Below are 24,130 nucleotides of genomic sequence, written 5' to 3' on the forward strand. Positions count from 1 at the left end.
ACTCGAGTGAGGAGGGCGCAGTGCTTGTGTGCGTGTGTGTCTGTGCGCTTGTATGTTGCTTCGCTTTCTCGTAGACTGAAATAGGCTGTTTTGCAATGGTTCGTTCTAGAGAAACGCCGTGAACGCGCACCAGAGCGGGAGTGCGCACCACACCGGCAGGGTGAGCGGATTTGGCCCCGGGGTGGCTTTTATTCCAAGTTATTTTTTTGCCACGGAAGAAATCACAGAAATCACAGGTGTGCTGATGGAGGCGGTCATGGAGCGCGAGTGCAGCGCGCTGGGGGGACTTTTCCAGACCGTGATCACTGATATGAAGGTAACACCCCGCCTGCTCCTCCTCAGCCTGCCTCTGAGTGTGTGTGTGTGTGTGTGTGTGTGTGTGTGTGTGTGTGTGTGTGTTGCGTCCACTTCACAAGCTTCACATGCGACCACCGTTCTGTCAAATGTTCCTGGTGGGGTTTGTTTATAGGTGGGATGTGGCTTTATAGCTGCAGTAGAGTGGCATTTAGCCTGGCACTGAGACTGGCACCTACGGGAGCTTAGGGAGGTCATTGTGGTGCGTGTGCCTGAGAGAGAGAGAGGGAGAGAGAGGGAAAGAGAGAGAGAGAGAGAGAGAAAGATTAGAAGCTGAAATCTCGTCAAAGAAGGTTGCTGCTGCCTGCGACCTGTTGTTTGCGTCATGTTTGTCATATAAAAGTTGGAATAATGTGAAATACTAGACTAGATTAGTAAAGTCTTCAAGGATTATGATAGTTGAAACCATCAGGGATTGCTGGGGTTTTGGGATTAAAATTCACGGTTGTTGGAATTTGGAGGGTTAAAATTTGGGTTGGTTGTGATTAAAATAGTTAAAATGAGGGATTTGTGGAATTTGAAGGGTTAAGAATCGAAATAGAGAGTTATAGTCTGGGATTACTAGGATTTGGAAGGTTAAAGTCAGGATTATCTTAAATTGGAAGAGTTAAAATGGCCCAGGAATGACTGGGATTAAAAGTGTTAAATTCTGGGGTGAGTGGATGGCTGTGCTTTGGAGAGTTATGGTCTGGGATTACTGGATTTGGAGAATTAAAATCAGGGCTTGCTGGGGTTTGATGGGTTAAAGTCTGGGATTGTTGGGATAAGAATAGTTGCAATCAGAGATTTCAGGGATTGAAAGAGTTAAGATTAAGGATTGCCATGATTTGTAAAGTTGTGGTCTGGGATTGCTGGGTTTGGAGGATTCAAATCAAGGCTTGCTGGGATTTGAGGGATTAGAATCTGGGATTGCTGGGATAAGAATAGTTGCAGTCAGGGATTTCAGGGATTGAAAGAGTTAAGTTTAGGAATTGCCATGATTAGCAGAGTTGTGGTCTGGGGTTACTGGGTTTAGAGGATTAAAATAAGGGCTTGCTGGGATTTGAGGGATTAGAATCTGGGATTGCTGGGATAAGAATAGTTTCAATCAGGGATTTCAGGGACTGAAAAAGTTAAGATTAGGATTTGCTGTGATTAGAAAAGTTGTGGTCTGGGATTACTGGGTTTGGAGGATTAAAATCAAGGCATGCTGGGATTTGAGGGGTTAGAATCTGGTATTGATAGGATAAGAATAGTTACAATCAGGGATTTCAGGGATTGGAAGAGTTAAGATTAGGACTGGTTTGTGGTTAGAGAGAGTTATGGTTGGTGATTACTTGGATTTGGAGGAATAAAATCGGGGATTGCTTGTATTTTGATAGTTAAAATTGATTTTTTAGAACTGGAGGAGTTATGGCTGGGGTCAGAATAGTTAACTAGGAGACAATGAAGATAATGCCGAGATAATGAAGGTTAAAATCTGTGACTGCTGGGATTAGGATAGCTCAGGCCTAGAATTGCTGGAATTTGGATAGTTGAAATCAGAAACTGATGTGAATGGAAGAATTGCTGTTATGGGGACAGTTCCAGCCAGGGAACAAATAGGCCAGTGTGAGCTGTGGATGTGGGGCATCCTAATCTGGGTCTTTGCTTTAAGGCCACAGTATTGATAGTTAACAGTACTGCTGAGCCGAAGGAAGCAGCCTTCCTGAATGCGCTGCTCCAGAGCTGCATTAAAACACGCCGTGGTTGAGCACTAATAAGTTTACCCACCAGTCCTCCCTTTATTCTGTTATCTCAGCTACGTCAAGCGCCCGGTCATTAGGATTAAATCCATATTTGGCCTGATTGAACCCAGTTTAGGCTCTTTGCTTTATTAAAACAGGACGAGCCTTAATGAGAGTGTTCCATTATAATCACCGCAGCACGGACGAGATGGAGAGAGAGAGGAGAGGGTGTTGAAACATGTCTCGTTTTGTTGGGGGTGACAGGCTCTGGACCAGATGGCCCAGAGCCCTGTAGTGGGTGGGTGGGTGCCTGTGTGTATTTCTGTGTTGTTTAATGATTCTGAGATGATAATAATATATTATTGGCTCTCTCTGTGAACTGTTGCATGTGTGGACGTGAATGCGAGAGTGCAGTGAACGTCAGTGACTGTGTGTTTGTTGCGCGCTGGGAGAGCAGACTGCAGCGTCATGGCTCTGGCTCTGCAACCGCTCACGTTGTCAAGGCAACAGATGTTGTCTCCAGTTATCAAACTACAAAAGAGCCAGAGATGAGGCGTGGAGACATCACTCATACAGACTCGCTCATTCACAGCAGGAAGCAGGCTTTCTGTGGCTGAGAGGTTCTTATTTGTGCGTATTTAAACGTTCTACAGGCTCCGAGCTGCTGTCTCTCAGTCAAGCTGCACCTGCTCTGTGAATGTCATAATTAGGGCTGGGCATCGAGACTCAGTACTTTTACAGTATCCTCTCACTTATTTCAGTACTACTGAATAGGCCTGTCTCAGTTATTACATGATTATCTGAACGCAATTATTCAATATGATCACAGTTATTTAAGCCGATCGCAGTCATACTCTACACTCATTAGATCTCACAACCAAGTAGGGGAGAGCGACGGACGGCCTGACACATTTTGGTTTTTGTGAAATAATTTTAAAATATATTAAAGTTAGAATAATCATGTTTTTTATACAAGCAACATATACGTCTCTGCTACAAACGAACACTTGAACTTAGTTTCTAGCGCCTACCGTTCAAGTACAATTCCACTGAAAGTGACAGGTGTTACAGTTGACGCCATGGTGGGTTAACTGTGAGAGACAGAGGGTCAGTTTAACACTCGCTAGAAAAGCCTAAAGAAATCGGTGCAAACAAAGTTAATTCAGTATAATTCTATATGTTCTATATATATAATTAAATACAATGACTGATTTATTTCTTGTCTGTGTAGAGCAGCAAATAAAACACATCACACACCAGTAAAATATGGAACATTATTTCTGAATAACTAAAACTTTACCAACTTTTAATGACAGTTTCGTTACTATACTTACTTAAAACCAAAATACTGACATCTGAAAGATGCTAATAAAGCAGAAGAAAATCCCAGTTTTCAGATATTTTCTCTTTTTCATCTTAAATCTGTGTGAACATGTAGAACATAATTGGCTTTATTTATCTTTGTTTACTAAAGGTGGCTTAGCTGTAACACTGTGTAAGAACCCCACCGTACTGAGGCCGTACTTAAGCCTAGCTAGCTCTTGCTTTGAGCTCGTTAGCTGCTTCAAAACGGTGCTACGTTGTCGGCTGCAAGATTGTGATTATAGTAATACAAGGTTGGATTTTGTGATTTACACGAACAGCTCAGTAACTGAAAAAACTAGTGGTGAATAAAATGACTTACATGCCCTGAAAACACTCTTTGGCACAGATCTCTTTAAAACGCAGATGAATCGCTCTGAATTGTGGTGGGAGAATGTGGCCAGGAAATGTGGTAATGTGGCCAGAAGCTCACGCTGCTTGACCCTATATAACAACATAAAAAGTCAGTGTTAAATTGTGTCCTGTCGGTTTTTCCCCTACAATGAGAAATGGATACTTTTCTAATGCTGAGTTGAGACAAAGGAATAAAAATAATACAAACTTGCTGCGTTTGTCTAGGTAGCAAATGCTAATGTTGTTAGCATGTACACTTGCAGATAAAATGTATTTCGCTCATGTTTTCACGATCTTAAGAGAAACATTTCAGCTCTACGTGATTCTGGGTGTCTGTGTGTTTGAATGCACATAACAGTAACAGTGCAGTTTATCTTTTACTGTCAGCACAACCTAATATTAGCTTAGTATAGCTGGTACCAAGATAGCTAATCATCCAATTTAGCTGCTTCATACATTGATAGCTGCATGAAATGAGCAAAAGATAATTGTTAACCGTCAGCTAACATTTCATGATTGTGGCAGGCCTACTATGAAATCAGTTTTTATGGCTGATTCTGATTTCCTCACCGACAAATTGGATTTTTTAATTGGCCTATTTTTAAAGCCAAAGCTCACATTGTGTGGAGTAAATAAACACAAGAAACACATTAGCGCTTTATTCGCAAAATGAATAACATTAAATTGGCATGTTTCTATTTTAAATTAGTGTCTTATTTAAATTTAAAAGTGAATTAAATAAAGTGCTACATTGAAAGTGAGAGGCATCTGGCTGTTTAGCACATGAAGTCATATATAATTAAGCAACAGCGTGTTGGTTTAGGTGTAGCAGCAGCATTCAAATACAGTGAGAGGGCTCTTACTTGTTTCAGGTTATTTACATCATAAAACTGCAGATCTGCCAAAGCAAAAACAATAAATTGGCCGATTCCCGATTTCATGTTTTAAGCGAAAATCTGCCGATTCTGATTGGTGCATTCCTACCAATATTCAGTACCTAAGTAGTCAGTCTTAGAATCTGTGAGCCTAAAAGCGCGCTAGTAGACTGCTGACCGCTGTCTAAATTACATACTGTAAGAGTGTTATTAACATCACTGCTTCTTGATTAGTCTACAGTCTTTCACTGTCAGTTTAAGCCACATGTCTAGTTTAAGCTACACACACTTTCAGTGTGTTGTTTAAAAACAAGTATCAAAAGAAGTTGCATTCAGGAATCGGTAGCAAATTCATGGTAATGGTACTGGTGTTGATAGCAAAAAATTAGGAATGATACCCAGCTCTTGTCATAGTGCATGTGCAAGGCTGGAGTAACTGTATAATTACTTTACAGTTATGTAAAGTTGGCTGATATTTAAGCAATAGAACATGACACGGAGTGTGTTATCATGAAATAACGCCTTCGGCTCGTGCCTGCGACCAAATCACAGCCGTGATGTTATAGCGATAACACACAACCTAGAGTGTTCTGTTGCTTTTATACAACAGTTGAATAAATAAAGTAAGAAATTAATAAACTGGGCCATTTAATATGTTTTAATGTTCGCAGTTCCTTCAGGCAAATTATAGTTCCTAAACAAGCAGCTCGTTGCTACGTCAGAGTAACGAGCTCCGCCCACTCGCTGCACAGCCGGCAGTTCGTTCTCCAGCTCCGTATACTAAATTCCCAAACTGTCATCACCACTGAGCAGCTTTTTTGTTTTTCATTGCGGCAGTTTTATGGCTCAGTCCGATTTGGTCAGACTCTGAAGATCAGACTACACGTTTGGCGAATGGTGTTGGGTTCATTTCTGGTTGATTCCAGGTTGTTTAGCTGTTCTTCTGTCACAGCTGCTGACTGAAAAGCTGCTCAGTGGTGAAGACAGTTTGGGACTTTAGTGTCGTCTCATCTTCAGAGTCTGACCAAATTGGCTGTCGGTCAAATGTGATCTTAAAAGTGTCCATTTTCTGTTTGCGGCAAAGTAAGAAGTAAAAACGTTCAAATGGCTTGACTGTCTTGTACAGCTGTCAAAGTTGTTGCTTAGCAACAGCGTCTCAGCGGAGTGATACAGTGTTTGTGAAAAACCTGTGATGTTATGGCAATGTTATTTTACAGTAGTTTTAAAAAAAGGATTTGGCCTAAAACGTATTCTTAAAATCCATTCATCGTGGAGACGTACATGCAGGCCGTTGTTAGGCAAAGTAGACCCAAAAAAAAAACTATTATATTTTACCCCCATCAACACTACATATGTAAACTCTGAAGATGTGTAGGTTCACGCGTGGTTTTGGAGAGTAAATAAAATGGCTGTATGTGCATTTTAGCATCATCATCTGATTCCTGTCACTGCCACTGTGAAGAGTCAGTAAGTTCCTCTACACTGAACCACTTCACTTCAAACCACTCTGAAAGACTTTATTTACGTCTTTCTTTTCTTTTCTTAATGTATAAATGATGCAAAAACATTGAAGATGGTTTTCTCATGCAATTATTATGATAAATTAATTAAACAACTGCATAATGGGCTGGCATCCAGTCAACTGCTTGTTAGTATGCAGTTTATGCAGATACCTTACACTTGTTGTTGGTGTTGTTTACAAGCTTTCTTTAATTGGTTTAAGTCTTTTTTATGATGCATGCATTTGTTCAGTCCGTGTTCCAGAACTGCTTTTAGTTTAGAAGCTTAGTTTCCATCTTTGGACAGGATGGACTGGACAGTGAACGGCATGTTTTAAAAGTTTAGCAGCGTTTACACGCTCCGTCAAACTCCTTTATTTCGAAAAAAGTAAGGAAACTTAAATATTTCATGGGCCTTTTAATGCTAAGAGTCTTTAAGATTTTGCATTCATTTTAATTGTGCCTGTCTAACATTGACATCGCTGTTGTCAGGAGAAAACCTCGTATCTCCATTTTTGTCGTTGTTCAGTTTTTGACATAATTTGAAAACGCCTGTTGCCCTTTACATTGTGTGTAAATTTCATGAGAAATGAACTAAAAGAAATGACCCAAAATGACTTGGAAAATAGTCTGGCTCCATTGACTTACATTAAAAGTAAAGTGTGTTTTTCCCTTCTCCTAGAGGTTACTATTTTGGAGATTTGAGGTTTTCTTCCGACAACAGCGATATATATGCATTGACTATGGGGTGCACAAACTTTTGCATACGACTGTGCACCATTTACTAAGCGATATAAGGTTTGCCAGCCATTTGTTTAGCATAGATTAACGGTGCTCATTACGTGTGAGTTCAGTAACTTCCTTAATGCTAATTTAAATATCATCAGATATCATCATTATCTGCTAGATTTGGAAAACATTGTGATATTGAATTGTATTAATATCGCCCAGCACTGTTCTGCAGTTTAACAGAGAGTGATATGTCTAACTTATATACATATATATTATCTATATCACTCTCTGTTTTCCCTTAAAAACATTCAGACTTTTCAGAACAGTGTCGCCTTATGTGAACACATGGGTTTAAAACTCAGAAGAGAGAGAGAGAGAGAGAGAGAGAGAGAGAGGATGAAAGGTAACGCAAAGGTAAACAATGAAGCAGGAGGAGATAATGAGAGCGATTAAGAGAGGTAAAGGACAAGCCGGTAATGAGTGAGGTTGTTATTCTGATTGCCGTGCATCTGGGGGGCGTTTTAAAAGCCTGTGCTGTGTCACTCTGAGTAGGCGAGTCCATAAAGAAAAGCTTTTCTTCTTCATGTTGCAGGGCAGCTACCCGGTGTGGGAGGATTTCATCAGTAAGGCTGGGAAACTGCAGGCCCAACTCAGGTGAGGCTGTAGAACATACTGTGCTGTTTTTACCACCACATCTGCCACATCTGCCTCATCATACTTTTGTATGACATCGTAGTGTTGGACAACAATGCTATGACGAAACATTTAAAACGTTCTTATTTCAAAAAGGCTCCCTTTGTGAATAGAAAGGGCCACAGAGGTTGTGTCTACTGAGTAGAGATACAGCCTCTGAGATTTTTTTGGCAGCGCTCCCTTAAAAATCACATCATTCATTTGATGATTTTCTTCATGCAAACCTTAGGAAGACACGAGGGTCACCACATGTAAACATAACTGAACTTTGAAACGTTGGGTGTTGGGGTTATACGTTTTTTATGCCTTTGAACCGATTTTAAAATTGAAAATAGTCACCAAATTTGTGAAGGCAGTGCATGATTTTCATGCCATCATTGAATAAATGTCTAAATGTTAAACAGTGCTGCCAACCCTGCTAGAAAAACCAGCATAGGCCAGCATGGCTGGTCACCAGCAAAACAGCAATTGATTGCGTTTTGGATGCTGGTATGCTGGTAAGTAGCGGAGATACAGAGATAACGAAGAATTTTCATACGAAATATATAAATATCATGTTCTATGCAAGTGTGCTTTAAGGAGAATTAAAGAAGATATCGCTGCTGTCGGAACAAAACCTTGTATCTCCATTTTTATCGTTTTTTAGTTTTTGACATGATTTGAAAATGCCTGTGGGCTTTTACATTGTGTGTTAATTTCATGATGAATGGACCAAAAGAAACAGCTGAAAATTACTTGGACAAAAATTCTGGTTCCATTGACTTCCGTTAAAAGTAAACTACGTTTATTCCTTCTCTTGTAAAGTGACCATTTTGGAGATATGAAGTTTTGTTCCTACAGCAGCGATATGCACAAATCAAGAAAATGCTTTCAGACCCCAGAGGGTTAAGCAGCATGGTCAATACAGTGACCACTGGGTGTTCAGAAAATGACCAAACTACACACAAACACACACAAACTTCACCCAAGTTCAGTTCAGTTTAAACTCTGATCTGTGTTTCTGTGTCTCTGCTGTTCTGTGATGGTGTGAATTACATGTGGAGGTGTGTATATATACACACATACATTTGTTAGTGTAAATTCAACTCAGCATGTTTTCTGTGTGTACAGTCATCACGCTGAGTGAAGAGTTCTTATAGCGGGCCGTGACCGTGACGACTGCTCTCGGGGAGAACTCACAGTTCTCCACTGTATCTCCTGTTAGGTCGGGTCTCGGGTGATTTGTGGCAGCGTTAATTAGTGTTAAAAACAGTACAGTGTGCAGGATGGGGTGATTATAGCTTCAGTGCATGAGGCATTCTCCTCTCAGTGTCTGTGTGAATGTGTGTGTTTTTCTTTTTTTATTTACGGGGGGTGTAACGATTTCAGGACTACTTTATGGCAGTGTAAAACTGTACCACCAATACAGCCCTCGACCTCTTCTAAATGTCTCTCACTTACCGTCTATCATAGAAATCACCACCAATGTCTGAAACTAGGCATCTGAGTGGATTCTAGAGTGGATCAGAGTAAAGTGGGCAGGAGGCTGAAGGGGAGGGGCTTGAGCTGTGGGCACTCCTACACTCAAATGACAGGGCTTTTATTCTGAAGGATTTTAAGGGGTTGTGATTTTTTGGGACTCATTTTGTTAGAGGGTTGAAACGGTTTGGGTTGAAATGAGACGCTTGACCGGATTACCATGGTAACAGTCCCAAGTGAATATAGAACTTCATTTATCACCAGTTTAAAGAAAACATCTTCCACTTATTGATTTCATTTCATATCACTTTGATGGCATCTGATTCAGTGTTTAAATTACCATAAAAAAGTGTTGCTATTATTATTATTAGTAGTAGTAGTAGTAGTAGTAGTAGTAAGAGTAGAAGGTAATATTATCGACCTAAGGAGGTTTTTGGGATGCACAGTGAATCATATTGGCATTGGAAAGATGCTTAGATTTAACTGACATTTCAAACTGGTATTTTTTACATTTTGACTGATTACTGCTGTACTAACATATGTATTTTATCCCTACACTCTCAGAAAAAAGGTACTGTTCGGTCACTGGGGTGGTACATCTCTTGTCACTGGGGTGATACCCTCAAGGGTACATCTTAAGTACCTTTAGTTAAGGAATATAATTATAGCAAATTCCACTACAGTTATATTTTTTAATTAATATTGACTCCACACACCCCATCTCATCTCCAGACTTTTGTATTTTATTGTTCTGTTGTAAAACATTAAGTTATGAAAATAAAATTAAACAATAAAATAGTACAAATATATTTCTCCCCTTTTGAAAAACTTATTTAAGCTACACAGTCACCTAAACCACTGTTCTACCTTTGAGGGCACATTTACATTGTTTGTACCCTGATAAATGAAAAATGTGTACAGCATCCAGAAATAAATGTTGTTTTTTTGCCGTAAGACTCAATTACAATCAAATATGTACCAGCATTGGTGGATATGTGCGTTTTGTTGGACCACCTTTGGCTGCAGGGCATTATTCATGCAACTGTCTACAATACAGGATAAACAGGACATGCTATCCATCAGTGCACAATTAGTGAGGAATGATTCCACTGTAGGGAATCTGGGATGTCCAAATCCACTTGGGATTAAGTCCAGTTCTGCTTATGTTGTGTTTGTGTCTATGTGTGTTATTTAATGCACTGTGTGATGAGATCTAAACTAATGTGTGGTGGTGATGTCTCTGTTCTCAGGACCACAGTTGTGGCGCTGGCCGCGTTCCTAGATGCCTTTCAGAAAGTTGCAGACTTGGCTACAGGCAGCAGAGGTAAAAAGACATGCTCACTCGTACATGCCGTGTTTTTAATTGTAGCCTGTGTATTTTTTTTGCTAAATATAGACAAACATCTGTACCTTTGAAACACACACCTGTACTCTGAGCCAGGGCTGCATGATACTAGTTACATTGCTGCACATTGCAATATGTAGGCCTGTCACAAGTATTACATAATCGCCTGATCACAATTATTTGATATAATTGCAGCTATTTTTGTTGATCAATTGGGTTTGTTTTCATCCATTGGGTTGAGATTTATAATAAAAGAAAATAGAATACAAGTTTATTGAGACACATCACGAGTCCTACGAAACTAGCAAAAGTTTTAAAATTTTTGGTGGAGCTATGACACCTTTAGAAAGCAGCAGAATGTAGTTAAGTTACAACTGAAGTTTTGGGGGAGAAACATGCCTGAAACCCCTCCTTTTTCCAATCTAACATCTTATAAATTCAAATCCTCACCTTCTGTTATTGTAACAAAGGGTTTGCAGTCCCCACCGCCATCCCATCTCCTCCCTGTTCCTCAGTACTACATCAGTCCTACTGCAGCTATGAGGAGGGTCTGGCCTTCTGGCTACAGGCAGAAGCTGCCCTGCACTCCAGTCCATGTTCTCAGAGTTCTCCACCCTCCCTCAGTCTTCCCTCATACTACCACCACCATGTTGACGACATGGTCTGAACTCACAACGTAATGTTTGTTTATTTGAGCTTGAGCTGTTTCTGACATCAAGTGGGAGCTCCTTAGTATCGATATCTAGAAAACAAGACAGCTAATCAGCCAAATTTAAAAGCTCAACAATCATTGATTCTGTCACAGCAGCATGCAGCGTATGAGTGGCTGGGCTTCTGTTTGGAGCTTCTACAGATGGTTTCAAACTAGACATTGTGGAATTACTGCCATTATTAACACATTGCAGCTGTTTTCATTATCTACTTTTTCTCCTTCTGCAAAACACAACTGGGATGTAACATGGCTATTGAATCGTCCCGTTTGTGATACATTCAGAGTCTTTGTTTTTGTCTCCCATAACTCATTTTGTGGGTTCAGACGATGCCTCTAACATGGTGGTGGTAGTGTGAGGGAAGACTGATTGAGGAGAGAACTCTGAGAACTTGGGCTGGAGTTCTGGGCAGTTTCGGCCTGTAGCTAGAAGGCCAGAACAGGAGATGGGTGGTGGTGGGGATTGTGAACACTTTGTCATAAAAATGGAAGGTGAGGATGTGAATTTATAGGGCATTAGATTGGAAGAAGGAGGAGTTTCAGGCATGCTCCACCCCCCAAACATCAGTTATAACATAACTACACTAAATCTGCACCCAGAGCAGTTGGGAGTGTTTAAGTCCACACTGATGGTGGTGAAATGGATCAGCATGTGGAATTGGAGCTTTCTGTACACTACCATGCGTTACTGAATAACAGAAGCTCAATGCTGCCTTTATTGTTGGACAGTTTCTGAGAGAGTGTGCACACATTCAGAATGCAGATCACATTACTATGGAAACGCTTATTATAGATCCGTTTCACCAGAGTAATAATAAAAGGCAACTGAACTGTGAAGAGTACTCTTATTCATATGTTTTCTTGCTTAAAATGGTTTACTAATTTTCCAAAATCATGTTATTAAAGTAAAACAGTAGAGAATAGCCGTTCTTTTAGATTGACATTAATTAGTTAAAGACTACATTATTTTTACCTACAATCTACACATTTTGGACATGGGTGAATGCATTCATTTACCCAAAGAGCATCTGTGATTGGTCAGAATGCTCACAGCGCATAAGTTGCACATAAGGTCAGCGGACAAAAAATTAGTCACCTGTGACTGAAACGTACTACGTAATAGCATGTAATACCTCCACAAGCATAAATAACAGCTGCAATTTGATTTATCATGTGCTGGACACGTGGATGCAGGCGACATCAATGTTCAGCCACTCATGCATCAAAGAACTGTGCAGTTCAGCCAGATTTCGTGGATGCCTTCCCTGGAGTCTTACTTGTTGTTCTAGGTAGTCCCACAGATTTTCGGGAGGATTCAAATCTGGGGATTTTGCAGGCTAGTCCAGATGTGTGAACGCTCCTGAATGTTTCCACGTTTCCAGTCATGAACAGTCCAGTTTTGTGTTTTTTCACCCACTATAACCGGCAACTTTGTGAACAGAAGTGAGCAAAGGCCTCCTGTGAGCCACTCTGCTAAATATGTTCATGGTATGCAGTTCCCTGTGGAGCGTTCTTTCAGAAATTTGTTGTGAAAAACCTGTGTTGACTTCTAGAAGCAGTTCTTGCCTGGAAGCGAAGTGATCTTTATTCACAACACACCACGTTAGTTTCGTCTTTTGGCCACAATTCTGACGAGAATTTCCTGTAGACTGGGATTTATGCCACTGCTGGTTGACCTGTATGACCATACGCTACAATACACCTGTAAATTCAGCTACTTCCTTCACACTGTGGCCTTTGGCACGGCCAAACGCAATCACTCCTTTTTGCCAGTCATTAACATCTGTTTTGCAACCCATTTTACACACATCGAACGAGACATTCACTGCACTGTACCACCTTTTCTCAATCTATGAATCCTGCCACACACCCCGCAGGTATTTATAGCCTGATCATCCTCATGCAACACCATCTGTAGGATCCTGAGCTTACTACTACCACCTTAAACACGCAATGTGACAAATTTTCTGTAGTTTTGTGATTGATTAGAGACTCATTTGCACAATGGAACCATCTGAGATTTCAGTAACATGATAACCAATAAAAAATGAAATGTTGTACAAGCCTAGTAGTAGTGGTTGTATGGTTTCTGTGCATACCGTGGATATTTTCAGTACTTAAAGAATACTGACAAATTGTGTGTTTCATTACAAAGACAGCATAATTACCTCAGGAATATAAAATACTGTGATACGTATAGTGTATCGTGATGTTACTTCAAGACCGTATCGCCCACCACTTGGGCTTAGCCCATGCATGATTGTAGACATGTGGCCATGGCATGAATGTGACAAGCAGCAGGTGAACCTCCAAGTGCTCCCTTTGTCTCTCCCTCTCTCTGTCTCTCTCTCTCTCTCTCTCTCTCTCTCTCTCTCTCTGTCTCTCTCTCTCTGTCTCTCTCTCTCTCTCTCTCTCTCTCTCTCTCTCTCCCTCTATCTCTGCATGTGCACTGTTAATTAATGCTGAGGTGACTGAAGGCTGAGCTCGTTAGTGTAAATCAAACAGCATCATTTAACAGGAAGGAATCAGTAATGAGGAACAGAGCCACCATCTGTCCAGGCGAGCCGCCATGACAGCTCAGAGTCTCTGGCAGAGTGAAGGAGCTGCTGGTGGCTGTGAGGGCTCAGAGCCTCAACGCGGTGCTGTGTGTTAAAGCCAGTTCACACTCAGCAAGATGAGATAATGCAGTGTTAGAATGTTGTAGACAGCAGCGTTAGGATGTGTTCACTCTTGGCAGGTTTAGTTCGATTAAATCTAACCCAGGTCCCTTTTAGGCTTATTACATACTAAGCCTTATTATTCAGTAACTACAGGGACTCTAATGCAAACTGGTTGAGCAATTTGTAGGTTATAGAAGTGTGTAATAATACTTTGGCCTTTTAAGGGGTTAATCTGCTATTGTAGTTCATTAGAACAAGTAAAAAACACTGCCGTTCAAATCCTGGTGCACCTGAATTTTAGCCCATTCCTCTGTACGAAATAGCTTTAACACTGTTATCTTATTGGTTTCCTCCCATGAACTGCTAGCTTGAGGTCCATCCACAGCATTTTCATAGGATTAAGGTCAGGACTTTGACTTGGCCATTCCAAAACATTAACTTTATTCTTCTTTAACCATTCTTTGGTAGAACTACTTGTGTGCTTAGGGTCATTGAGTTGCAGGATGACCCCCATTCTCTTGAGTTTCAGCTCACGGACAGATGTCCTGACATTTCCTTTAGAATTTTCTTGTATAATTCAGAGTTCATTGTTACATCAATGATGGTAAGCCATCCTGGCCCAGATGCAGCAAAACAGGCCCAAACCGTGATACTACCACCACCATGTTTCACAGATGGGATAAAGTTTTTATGCTGGAACGCAGTGTTTTCCTTTCTCCAAACATGATGCTTCTTATTTAAATGAAAAAGATCTATTTTGGTCTCATCCGTCCACAAAACATTGTTCCAGTAGCCTTCTGGCTTGTCCATGTGATCTTTAGTAAACTGTGGATGGGCAGTAATCTTCTTTGTTAAGAGCAGCAGCGTTCTCCCTGCAACCCTGCCATGCACATCATTGTTGTTCAGTGCTCTCATGATGGTGGACTCTTAAACATTGACACTAGCCACTGTGAGACAGGCCTTTAGTTGCTCAGACGTTACCCTGGGTTCCTTTGTGACCTCGTCCAATATACTAAAATATGTTAATGAGAGGACGTGCCCGGCGTTCCCAAGAGCCATAGGAAGTGACATGAGCCTGAGCTGCTGATGCCAAACTAGCATCTGCCTGCTCTTTTTAAGGGTAACACAAGCACCTCAGCTGAGAAAGAGAATTTGTTGCTCCTCCCACCAATGCCTCGGCCCTGACCAATGGTCAAACATGGTGCTAGATGTGAGGCGAGGCCTGGAAGGCAACACCAGGGAGCTTATCAAGGGACTCATGCTGGCTCTCGTCACCCTTTCATTTAGGTTTACTGATGCAAGTTTAGAGGATAAAGACTCAAATCTAAGCAGGTAAACCTGTGTTTTTGTGTGTGAAGCTGTTAGCTTAGGCTGCTGTTAACAGTTGTTTGGTGCACACCTGAGTATACGTGGCATGTTCACACCTGTCAAAACAAACCAATGTAAAGAAAAAGTTTGATTGGTCTGTTCTAAACAAGGTAAATGTGAAGCCACTAAATGAACTTAATTTAGTTTGTGGTTCATTTGAAGTGTGAGTGCAAAGACATCTCGACAGACTCAACACAGGCTTTCTTTTGTTCCTGATGCTGTTCTATCATGTCTTCATAAGATTGATAGCTCTGAATTAAAGAATTGATAGTCACATTTTAAAACGAGGCTGAGGCAAATATGAGTGGTGAACCCTGTTGGAGCTAGGCCTTAATGTCAAATCTTGAAGCTAGAGGGATAATTAGCTCCGTTTGTGAATAGTTCTGTGCAAGTATTGCAACACATATCTCAAAAAACATGTTATGGACGTGTGTGACCAAACCCCACTGCTGCCTTGTTAGTCAACTTAAAGAAACGAGTCATATTCAGTGCCTTTACATGCTCTCAATAATCTGATCATAATCAGATTTCTGCAGCTATGTGATAACTCAAATGGTCATGTAAACACCGTAGTGCGATTTCTGAGATCAGAGTAAGGTCTAGAAATCTGATTAAGAAATCAGATAAAGAGAGCTGGATTTAGCTCAGTAATCAGATTTCTCAGTGCATGTGAGCTCTTACTCTGATTTCTTTTGGATTTCTCAGTCTGCGCATGTGTGAAAACAGACGGCGGTACCAGAGATTAGCAAGCAGCGCTGCCGTGAGACGCAGCAAAACACTTTTGGAGAGACACTGAAACTAAATACATGCTTGACTAAATGAAGGTTTCGAATTTTCTTCATCTTCTAGAAGATGTATGTTCATATCTTCAGGTTAAAAGTGGTGCAATGATTTTAGACCCTCTTCTGTGAGTTTGTTGGCTGGCTGTAAAGCAGAAATCTGATTACTGTCTGATTCATGTAAACCCGGAGTTTCCCATCATCTGATTACTCAAGTGCATGTAAACACATTGATCAGATTACTGACAAAATCTTTTTTTTCTGCATTTTCTGCAGTTGTCGGATTGTTAAGTGCGTGTAAACACACTCATTGACTTTTTTAAACCTAAAAAATACATTGAGGTCTTACGGAATCTTAGTCAACCAAGAACAGTAGTAAAGATACATTAAAGCAGGCCGTCCTAGAAAAGTCTGTGTGATGTGTAATGTGTTTCAGTAGAGCAGTTGAAGCTGCAGCATTCTGTGTACCAACCTCTGTAGATGAGTGTTAAACAGTGTTCGTCTATTCAGGCCACATTCAGCAGAATCTATAGTGAAACTGGGGACGAGACTGTGTTTGGGGAAAAGGGGGAAACTCTAAATGTGATTTTCTCCTATACTGTCGTTGTAAATGCAGTTTTAGGTTAGTGCAGTAGATGGTTAGAATTGAGTTGTTTATAGTGTGTAATGTGACACTGTGGATGTCTCTCACTGTAAACCTGCATCTGTTGGCGTCTGTCTGCTGTCTGCCTGTCTGTCTGCCTGTCTGTCAGGCTGCCTAGTCGTCCATGTATGCCTCTTTTTATTGGTGTTTGTGGCCGTCTGTATGTCTGCCTGTCTGTCTCCTTGTCTGTCTGCCTGTCTGCCTGCCTGGGTGTATATGTCTGTCTGTGCGTCTGTCTGTCTGCCTAATCAGCCATGTGTGCTTCTTTCTGTTGGTGTGTAGGCATTTTTTGCACCCATCTGTCTGAGTCTATGTTTGTGTGTCTGTCCAGTTCTCTCTCTGTCTGTCTGTCTTCCCTCCTCTCTTCTTCTCTGATTGGCTGGTGCTAAGCTTAGTCTACACTAATACACTCTGCATCATTTCTGAGAGACTGTACTGTGTGTGATATGTTTTTTGCTGCTATATATATAGTATTTCATTAACATCCATCCATGTTTGGGTGTGTGGTACCAAGAACAATCATAATTAATTTTTATCTGACCGTTTTCTGGCCTCTCTTTAGCCCTTACAATTAAACAGTGATGTGTTTTATTTTTTTTTTTCTTTGTCTGCAATGATGTATTTTCTTCCCAATAGCCTGAAACAGCACAACGTTTACTATTTTCCAACAACTATACTGCTACAGACTGTGTGCAGGAGCCCTGCTGCATCACAGTTGTAACATATCGTCGCTGTCCAATGAAGAACATGTATCTCCATTTTTTGCCATTTTCTATTTTTCTATCATTTGAGCAGGGCAGTCATTCTTTACATTGTGTGAAAATTTTGTGATAAATAGACCAATAAAAATGGAGCAAAATTGATTGGAAAAAAATCTCTTCCCATTGACTTACATTAAAACTAAAGAGTGTTTTTGCCCTCTCCTGTAAAGTTTCTATTTTGGAGATACATGTTTTTCTTTGGACAGCGACGATATTTAAATATGTTTATAGCTATGACATCACTGCCATGATGTATTTAACACATGCTGTTTTTGCAGCTTAGATTTTATATATAGTGCAAACGGGTCGGACAAAAAAGGAATGGGAAAGCCTTAAAATACTTTGGGAAGACGTAAGAACAGTCAAAGATTGTGTGTGATGTACTGAATTGTGCAAAAGTCAGAAAACAGCTTTTATTCATTTTTCAGAAGATATTTCTAAAGTGATTAGATATAAGAAGTGGATATATAATCCACTTGCATAAGGAAGAAAAAAGTCAAAGGAAAATCAATTTAAAAAGTCTCCAAAACTGGAGTTCAAAAATGATTAAAAGATACAGAGAAAATTGGACTCCAAACTGTGTAAGACCTGGTAGACACCAACACGGTCCCCATCAGATAAACAGCACTTAAAACTTTCATCTATGAGGGAGGAGAAATTCAAGCTCCTCTTTCTTCAGATCTTTCAAGTTTCTACCATTAAAGGATACGTCAGCGCTGTGGGTCTGAAAGGATGTGCAGCTGTCAAGAAGCCTCACTGAGAAAAGGAGACGGACACACCAAACAAAGAAGCTGAACAATGGACTGACCACCCCCGAGTCCAGACCTCAACACCACTGAATGGAATTACTTGGATTCTGAGATGCTAAAAATGCTAAACCAACTTCTAAGACTGAACTTTGGAGGTGTGGGAAAGTCTGCTGCTGTTACTGTGACTGTGAAAATATGAATGTATAGGTGTAGACCACTGAGAGGGAGTGGAGGGTGGGGAGTTGAAATAGGGGAAGGACATTTTTGTAAATTCTGTATATTTTATGGTTAATTGGTTCTTTTCTCTTTATATGAGAATTTGCAGTTATAAATTTAAAGACAATTGAGTGATTGGCTTCTGCCTGATTTTATGTTAAATGAAAAATGAATAGTTTGTACTTAATGGCTGTTTTTGACTGGTCTCTGTCTTTTGCACAGTACTGTATATGCTGTAAACGTATGTTATGTATGTATGTGTGTGTGTGTGTGTGTGTGTGTGTGTGTGTGTGTGTGTGTGTGGGGGTGTTGGATTTCTCACTCATGTTATTTATAGGGGGAATGTAAGGCACTCTTCATTCTCTGAACCCATATACAGGAGAAACGTGCCATTCACACACACACACACACACACACACACACACACACATACATATATACACAAAAACACAGCCTGCATTATTGAGCTGACTGAGTCAAGCTCTGCATTCCTCTGTGTGTGTGTGGGTGTGTGTGTGTGTGTGTGTGTGTGTTGCCCCGGTGGACGTCCTCCTGAAAGGTCAACACATCCCAGAAACCGTTTTAGTGCTGCCTCATGTCGGTTTAGGTGTGTGTGTGTGTGTGACCGTCACGGCACATCACACAGTAAAGAGTGTGTGAGTAACCTCCTTCAAATAGCATCACACACACACACAGCGAGGGTGGGCGGAGCGCGTGGAGACTGCTGTGGTTAGCTGTAGGGCAGGTGCAGGACGGCTGAGGGCTGCAGTTTGGGACTGACATTAACCGCGCACACAGACACGCAAACACACACAGTGAGTGATCAATGAGCGCTGCAGTGCTGCTGAATGGTGAGATTTGAGGGTGGTGGTCTGACCGCACCAGGCATCATTACTCCACAGTGTATTTGTACAAACAACAAAAGGAGTAAATGAAAACGAACTGCTGCCAAACACACTTCTGTAAATACAGTCTGCAGATGTTTGGGTGCCCCTGGTCACATGACGTGCTTACTGTTTACTTACTGTTTATTTGCTGAATTTAACATATTGGGAGAAAAACTATAAAATATACCCTGTGCAAAAGTAACGGCACGAGTTGTATGTTCTGTTTTTGTCAATATGTTAAAGCAAATAAATAGAAAAAATGCCTAAATGAAAACATAGCTAAAAATGCCATATTTATGATTTTACTTGGGCTGTTTTTTAGTGTACAACTGTATCTCTAATCTGATTACTGCCTTTTTCTGTAACTGTAACAGAACATTTTCTGTATCTCTACATGCATTCCATTACTACCAAAGTTGATATGTAGTCGTGCTGCACCGTGACTATTTAGCTACGTTCACATTACTATCCTCGTTGCTCAAACCCGATTTTTTGCTCAAATCCGATCTCTCTGACTCGATGGTTCACACTCGTTTAAGTAAGTGATTCAAATCTGTCAGTAATGTAACGAACCAGCGTCCTGAAATGACCCTCATGATCACGTCCTACTCAGTAACGTCACGTGAATGAATCACGTTCATCATCATCAAACAGACTAACGAGCAGAACGAGCTTCACTGAAGATCATTAACTCTGATCAGCTCTCAGCTTCATTATTAGAGTGAGATGAAGGTGAAAAAGGTGAGATGTGTTTCTTTTCCACCGTTTAAAGGCTTTAACTTCTGTTCGGCGCTGCTGCCATGGTAACGCTGAATGATGGTGCACGCACAGTGGAAAAAAAGCACATGAATTCCGATCTGAGCTTCACATTAAGGTCACATGGCCACGAATCAGACATGTATCCAATCTAGGATCACATATGAAAGTGGCTCAGGTCTGATTTGAAAAGATCAGATTTGCGTGTCCTCACAGCTCTGAAAACATCAGATCTGAGTCACATTAGAGCAAAAAATCTGATTTGTGCCACTTCAATCCTGGTAATGTGAATGCAGCCTCAGAGCTGGGACTTCAACTTGTGACATAGAGGTCAAAACTCAGTCAAAGCATGAGGAAAACAACAACTCAGTGATGATGTAACTTCTGTTCGCTTCCACTTGGCATTCTATTAGTTTGTTAGCAGTAAGTTAACAGCGATTAGCATGAACACTACTTGGACATTTGAAGCTTCTAGAAGACATTCCATGTTTTACTTGAAGATTGTGGCAGATATAGATGTATAGTTTTACCTTGTAGCAGTTTCACAGTGACTCTGTCAGTAGGGAGCTGTGGTAGAGCTGCTGCTGTTTTCTGTTTCTAACAACCCGGTGCCACTTGTAATCACAGTCAGTTATGTATCTAGAGCTTCTAGAAGACCCAGAATGAAGTTGACAACCCTGGTTCCGCCTATTCTAAATCAACACATGATTGGTTGATTCCTCTGTCACTTTGTAATTATGTCGATCATTAATCTGACACAGGGGTCGTCTCTTTTACTGCCCTGTTGTGGATCCACAGCAGAATTAAATTTATAGGTAAAAATAAAATAATCCTTCTTTGCAGTAAAACAAAGCTCTGCTGATCATTCAACACAGTTTTGACAAGAATCAGTCTTAAATGCTGTAGAACTGCTTATTCCCCCTTTAACCCTGAAGGTTGGCACGCAGACTGCTGGTCACTACAGTAATGCTGGCAACATAATAAACAAAATAAAAAATAAAAAGAGAAAGATTTAAGATGAACATCGATAATTTGGGGACAAACAGACTTATTTGCATTTATAATCACTCCAGCTGGTTTCCTGATACATTTAATCTGCAAACAGAAACTGTCAAATACTAAAATGTCGCATGGCTGAAGTCAGTTTCTCATTCGCCAGCTTCTAGTTCGATTTTTAAGTTCCACCTTAATGGTACAGCAGCTACATAGTTAGCTATATTCTGGTGTCTCAAGCACCATTTAAGGTGGAACGGAAAAATTCAAACAAGAAGCTGGTGAATGAGAAGCGACTGCAGCCTCGTAAACAGTCGAATGTTAAGAGACATTTTACAAGAAACTGTTCTACTTTTGTGGGAAAGTATCCTGCTGGAGATGTGAGAAAAGCAGAGCTGAGCTAACACTTAAAGCAGAGCAAAGTAAGTCTGTGTTTTCATTTATATTATATTTTTAGCCTATACTAGTACATCAGCACACACTGAGACATATTTACAGCCAAGATGGTAAAACGTTACTTCAATAAAATGGACATGAAATGTTGTGGCTCCCAAGGTGGTTTGATTTTTGTTGAAACTTGACAAAATGGCTCTTTTTAACATTGGGGGCTCCGATGATCTATCACATTAGGACTTCTCTTCAGCTCCTGAAGTCCTAACCAATCAGAGAGCTCGCTTAGCTATGTCTAAGTAGATACCACAGAGAAAAACTATTCCAGATTGGGAAATTTTCCACTGGATGTCTGAAGAATTTAACCCTTTTGTTTCCACCTAGAACTTAACAAGAAAACAAGAGTAGCGCTGTATAATTTTAGACTTTAATTACTAGCATGATTCTATTGAATTAAAAATAAAATAAAGTTTACAGACGTATTTTTTTCATTTCACAGAAATCATTAGGCCTTTTCTGATGGCCTAAAACGGCCCTATAGGGTTCGTCTATGGTCTGTAGCATATGGTCGATTACTGCATAGTTGGTAAATGAACAGGAAACCTGTTGAACTCACTTTAAACAGACGCCAGTGAGCAGGTGAAAGAGCTGGCCATTGGCTTCTATTATAAGCATGTTACAGGTTGAAAAACTGTGGAGCGTTTCTTTAAAACACAGCAATCTTTCTGGTTCCAGTGAGAGGATGGTGTAAAAAAGTGTGTGTGCGATATGGAGAGGGGAGGTGCTGCTGCATTGCAGTGCTTCACACAGGCCCTGGTGTCACTGCTATTAATAAAGAGAGAGAGAGGGGGAGAGAGAGAGAGAGAGAGAGAGAGAATCATGGCAGACGAGCTTGTGTCGGCTACACTGCAGCAGTATTTATAGATTTGGGGTCAGAAGAGCAGAGCAGGGTGTTGCTGTGGGAATCCAGACAGAGCAAAAATCTGAAACTCTCAGCATCTGCAATAAACACAGCAGCACTACTGATCAGAGCAGAAAGATGGCACACAAACACTCACCATGCATGTAAAGAGCAGTGAAACTAACCAACCACCAAGCAGGATCAAATTAAATTCAGATCTAATCAAGGATTTGTTAATCAAGGTTTTCTTAATTGAGTTATGTTGCGCCATTTAATTTTAAACATGGATGAACAAATCAGCAATTAAAACCTTGACCTGCCATTAATTTGGATTGACCGCCAGCAGCAATATTACTCTTGACACTAATAATCGTGTATATCCTTTCTGACATCACAGTGTATGACATTGCTGTATATGACTTCACTTTATTTGACATTACTGTGTATGACATCACAGTGTATGACATTGCTATATATGACTTCACTTTATTTGACTTTACTGTATATGACATCACAGTGTATGACATGGCTATATATGACTTCCCTTTATTTGACTTTACTGTGTATGACATCACAGTGTATGACATGGCTATATATGACTTCACTTTATTTGACTTTACTGTGTATGACATCATAGTGTATGACATGGCTATATATGACTTCACTTTATTTGACTTTACTGTGTATGACATCACAGTGTATGACATTGCTATATATGACTGACTTCACTTTATTTGACATTACTGTGTATGCAGCAGCCATTTTAAACTTTATTTTCACAGCCAGCAAACAAAACACAACCAAAACCAAAACTGGAACTAAACCAAACTGGCCACTTTTTCATCACAGTGCATGACATTGCTGTATATGACTTAATTAAATTTGACTTTACTGTCTATGACATCACTGTGTATGACATTGCTGTATATGATGTCACTGTATTTGACTTTACCATGTATGACTTAACAGTGATGATCATTCACTGATGTGTTTTTAATGTACGGCATTGTGAGGCATATCACAGTCACAGTCTGTAGCAGTCTCCCACAGACAAGACAAACGGCCACTCTGTGACTGTCTCTCTCTTTCTCTCCTTCTTTCTCTCTTTCTCCTTCTCTCTCTCTTTTTATCCCTCCTTTCCTATTTTGTCCATCTCCCTCCCTCCCTCTCTCTCTCTCTCTCTCTCTCTCTCCTGCTGAGGATAACAGAATATAGCGAAGCTTCTTACACACCTTGAGCCAGCACGGCCATCTGTTTCTTTCACACACACACACACACACACACGCACGTACACACATACACACACACACACACACACACACACACACTCACATGCATGCACGTACACACATACACACACACACACAAACCCTCAGTTGTAAAATACTAACACATATTTCTTCCCATTGTATATTATTCATTGTTAGTGTGTGTGTGTGTGTGTGTGTGTGTGTGTGTGAAAATACACCATTCTGTTTTTAAAGCCTTCTCTCTGTTCAGTGACTTTGGACGGTAACAGAGCAAATGATTGACCCCATACATAACTCAACAATTTATTCATCACTCATTGTAGGTGCATGTATGTGTGCAAACTTTCATAGATCACTCATGTGTTTAAGCATGTGTTTGTGTGCGTGTGTGAGAGAGAGAGAGGGAAAAAGAGAGAGAGAGAAAGAAAAGGCTTCTTTTTGTACATTTTCGTTACGAAAATATCTTGAAATATGTCCCAAATTATAGAAAAACCAGCTGCACTGACCTGCTGGACCAACAGAATGCTCCTGACTTGATCAAATTTCCTTTTTCTAAACCTGAAGGGCAAAGCCTTGCATTTATTTTGCATTATTTAAACACGCCAGTTGCTCTTGCTATTGTGTGTATTATTGTTGCGTAGAGATACTTACATGTATAAAATACATTTGGGACATATTATTATTACACAT

At 40.4% G+C, this 24,130-nt stretch overlaps 1 pseudogene; it reads left to right on the top strand.

Annotated features, from left to right (window-relative positions):
- Positions 1 to 24,130, top strand: part of LOC118812134 — a 47,380-nt pseudogene continuing 23,250 nt past the window's right edge.

Source organism: Colossoma macropomum, unplaced genomic scaffold (genome assembly GCF_904425465.1).
Source record: "Colossoma macropomum unplaced genomic scaffold, Colossoma_macropomum, whole genome shotgun sequence".
Taxonomy (NCBI): Eukaryota; Metazoa; Chordata; class Actinopteri; order Characiformes; family Serrasalmidae; genus Colossoma; species Colossoma macropomum.